The sequence below is a fragment of the Pinus tabuliformis genome, chromosome 5_1 (genome assembly GCF_031772625.1).
Source record: "Pinus tabuliformis cultivar Carrire ecotype Pingquan chromosome 5_1, CPIR1, whole genome shotgun sequence".
In the NCBI taxonomy this organism is placed as follows: Eukaryota; Viridiplantae; Streptophyta; class Pinopsida; order Pinales; family Pinaceae; genus Pinus; species Pinus tabuliformis.
In genome coordinates, this window is record NC_142305.1 from 894,495,135 (window position 1) to 894,499,454 (window position 4,320).

Consider the following 4,320-nt stretch of genomic DNA (forward strand, 5'->3'; position numbering starts at 1 on the left):
CATCTTTGCACAAAAATGAGGCTTGGGATCTGGTGGAGTTGCCGGCTGGAAGGAAACCCATTGGCAGTAAATGGGTGTTCAAGAAGAAGACAAATGTAGAAGGAAAGGTGGAGAAATACAAAGCTTGGTTGGTAGCAAAAGGTTATTCTCAGGTGCCGGGAATTGATTTTGGTGATTTTTTTTTCTCCTGTTTCCAAGGTAACTTCTATTAGATTACTTTTATCTGTTGCTGTTGCTTTTGATTTTGAGGTAGAACAGATGGATATGAAGACAACATTTCTTAACGGAGATCTGGAAGAGGAAATCTACATGAAACAACTTGAAGGCTTTGCGGTGAAGGGTAATAAAGAACTAGTATGCAAGTTAAAGAAGTCTCTGTATGGGTTAAAATAGTCACCAAGGATGTGGTATCAGAAATTTGATATATTTATACGGGGACTTAACTTCACCAAAAGCAAAGTAGATCACTGTGTGTATTTTAAATTAATTGGTGACCGTGTTATTTATTTGGTCTTGTATGTGGATGATATGTTGCTGGTTGGAAATGACAAAGAAATTATCCAAGATTTGAAGACCCAATTGTCCTCTAAATTCGACATGAAAGATCTTGGTGCTACAAACTATATTTTGGGCATGGAAATTAAAAGAGATCGGGCAAAGAGGAAGCTCTAGTTAAACCAGAGGAAGTATGTCGAGACAATATTGAGAGATTTAATATGCAGGATAGTAAACCGATGAAGGTTCATATTCCTGTAGGTGTGAAGTTATCTGCTGAACAGTGTCCCAAGAAAACAATGTAAACTTTGAAACGGGAACTATAAACTCAAAAGGGGAACTCTGGCCAAAAAACCACAAAAAAACATCAAAAACAGTGCTAAAAGTGAAAAGTGTTGATGCTGGAATAACACCTTTTCTTTTCTTGGGTAAATTTTCAACATGTGTTAAAAATGGCGGTGAAAACCAATTTTTTGCGCAAAAATTATCCAAAAAACACCCTCAAAATGAAAAGAGTTGATTTTGGAAGAAGACCTTTTTTTTTTTTTTTTTTTTTTTTTTATTCAAAAGTTAAATTTCAACATCTCGAAATAATGGCATAATATTCAAAAGTTAAAGAAAGGGTCTGATGCAGAATAACCACTTTTTTAAATCGGCATGAAAATCACTACCATTCTAAAACGCAATGTACATAACAAGAATTTAAAAAAATTAAAGTGCCAAAAACTATGCTCTAAAAAAAACATGTGTGTTATGCATCACCCATTTTCAAAATCGGGTCACTTTTTTGCTATCTCTACAAAACGGGTAACAGTATCAGTTCCCGTTTCAAAGTTTACATTGTTAGAACAAGAAGTGGACGAGGACATGTCCCGTGTTCCATATGCAAGTGTAGTCGGTATCCTAATGTATGCAATGGTTTATACTAGACCAGACATTGCACATGCAGTGGGAGTATTGAGCAAGTTTATGTCAAAACCAAGAAAGGAGCATTGGATAGTAGTCAAGCGGGTTTTCAGGTATTTGTGTGGCACTAGTGAATATGGTTTGTGCTACCAAGGAAGACCAGGATTGGACAGAGTGATGGATATTCGTGGCTTTGTTAATGCAGACTGGGCTGGAGATCTCGATCAAAGAAGATCTACAAGTGGGTATGTGTTTAACCTATTTGGAGGTGCAATCAGTTGGATGAGTAAGAAACAATCTGTAGTGGCACTATCAACTACAGAGGCAGAATACATGGCAGCCACTCATGCAAGCAAGGAAGCAGTTTGGTTGCAGAGATTGTGTTCAAGTATGGGGTTAGTACAGGAAGCTATAAGGATAGACTGTGATAGCCAAAGTGCAATTTTCTCGGCAAAGAACCCTGCATATCATTCAAAGACAAAGCACATCGATGTTTAGTATCACTTTGTGAGGGATATGATAGAAGACAAAAAGGTTTTGCTGGTAAAGGTGGACACTTTGAAGAATACTGCAGATGCATTGACAAAATTTGTGAGCTCTGAGAAGTTCTCTTGGTGTAGAGAAACAATGGGCATTGCAGGGCTGGATAAATGACTAAGCTCTCTTGTGGGTCCCTGTGGAAAGAAAACAACAAGTGGGAGAATGTTGGGTTGTGTTATATTCTTTCCACGACTAGCCAACATAGTTAAATAGGGGGTTAGAAGGGGGGCAGAGCCCCCCCTTATTGCACCGATTGCATAGCGGGGGGAGTCACAGGGGGTTTGAGGGATGCAGGTAACCCCACTCTATGGGGTCCAGGGCAGCGCCCCGGAAAATTTTGGTTTTAGACCCTATGTTAGGTTGGGTAGATCCACCTATGGTTTTGTGCATGATTTTCGCACATGCTTTTGGACGCGATGGTTTTCGGTCCATGGTTTTGGACGCGATGGTTTTCGATCCATGGTATTGGATGCTTCGGCATGTATAAATATGTATTGTAACATTGAAAGAAACATAATGAAAAATCAAGTTGGTAGTCCTAGTTTTGGGATCCAGGGGAAAATGTCTGTGTATATGTGTTTTATGTGTTATGCTCTCGCATTGTTTATTTTCTGTGTTTTAGAATTCGTATGCAGGTAATTTTTATATGGGGTTAAAACCTACAGATGATAGTATAAAGTTTTATTCCTTCACCCAGTGCTAAATTTATGGTTTCCGATTGCGAGAATTTCGACCCAATAACAGCAAAAACAAACGGCCCCCGCCAAGCATCTCCTTTGCGCGAGCTCTTTGAAACGTGTTGAAGTCCTTTTGAAATTGAAGAAAATATGCTTCCCCGACTACCCGAGATCCTCCTTCGCAAAATATTTTTCCCTTGTTCCATGTCGCTGAATTTTTCTCCAAAATATCAGCAGGAGCTTGGGAAAGCCAGTGAAGACCAAACGAAGAATGAACGAAATGGAGAGCCTTGTCTGGAAATAGCCTTCCATAGAGAAAATTTGGTACGCTTGTGACAAAATATGATCTATCTGCGACTCCCTCTTCATTTTGATAATCAGTATCTACTGAAAGAGAACACATAATTTTAAAGAGTGAGTTGAAATCTGAAGCAGGAAGATTGTTGAAGAATACTTGGCACTGCGGAGGAGGAATTCCCATGGCCCTATATTTAGCTTTGAGGGCCTGCGTTATATTTTCGGCGGTGAAGAGAGCATTGGGGCCAGACGAACAACCAAGGTCTGCGATGCAAAAAGTGTTGCATTCCATCATCATGTTCATTGATAAATTGGCTTCCTCCAAAATAGGCTTTTACAATTTCTAACCCAATCCTCTGTGAAAAGTTTATGGAGAGAAAAGTTTTTTTTGTAGTGGAGAAATAAGGTGAGTTGAATAATTTCTCAAAGAAGTGATTTTTTATTTAAAATTTGTAAATTTTGGTTCATCGCATTGTAACTCAAAGTAATTTTACTTGGGGGGGGGAGACATTTTTTTACCAAGATTTGCAAGAGCATTGTAAAAGTCAAATTTCGAAAGTTACTTTGTAAATATTTGAGAAATTGACTAGAGCCAAGTGCAAAGCTCAGTCATTTTTCTCTTATTTCAACGACTATACGATGTCAAGGCCAAGCCTTGATAGATCGTTTTTGCGTAGTGTGTTGCATGTTGTGTTGCCCATCTTGATATTTTTTCTGAGCCTGATTCTTGGTGTGAAGCTTCAACACTACAATGACAAAGTTGATTAATTTGTTTTCTGATTCCGAAAAACTTGAAGGCACAAAATCTTACAAAACATGGCAATGCCTCATCGAAAGCACTCTCATTTATAATGAACTTTGGCATGATATATGTGATGGTGATATTAAGCCAAATAAACCCACAGATGCAGCTGCACTAGCAAAAAGGGAAGTTAAGAATGCCAAAGCATTAGCTCTCATTAAATCTTTTGTTAATGATGAAATGTATGTCCATATAGCAAATGCTATAGATGCATGGTATGCTTTGCGAATTTTTAAAGACTTCTTTGATACTCAGCTTGAATCAAAGAAATTTGATCTACAATTAAAATTGTTGCAACAAAAATTGATTGAAGGAGGTGATGTTCTTGAATACATCTCCAGACTTAAGAATATTAAGTAGGAAATCATTAATGTTGGTTTTCAAGTAGTAGATGATAGTTTTATGGTCACAATTTTAATTGTTGGACTTCCTTCCTTCACACATTTTTTGGAAACTCTACAATTAACTAGAAAGTTAGAGAAGCTAAAGTTTGATGAGCTCTGCGAAATGTTGACCCGACATGATAAAACCTTTGGGAAGAAAAAGAAAGTTGGTGAAGATGTTTTTTTCACAGAGGCCAACACTAGTAAATCATCAACTGAC

At 37.8% G+C, this 4,320-nt stretch overlaps 1 pseudogene; it reads right to left on the reverse strand.

Moving 5' to 3' along the window:
• Nucleotides 1-2,646: 2,646 nt before the first annotated feature.
• LOC149167682 (indole-3-acetate O-methyltransferase 1 pseudogene) lies at nt 2,647-3,213 on the reverse strand (annotated as a pseudogene).
• Nucleotides 3,214-4,320: the final 1,107 nt, after the last annotated feature.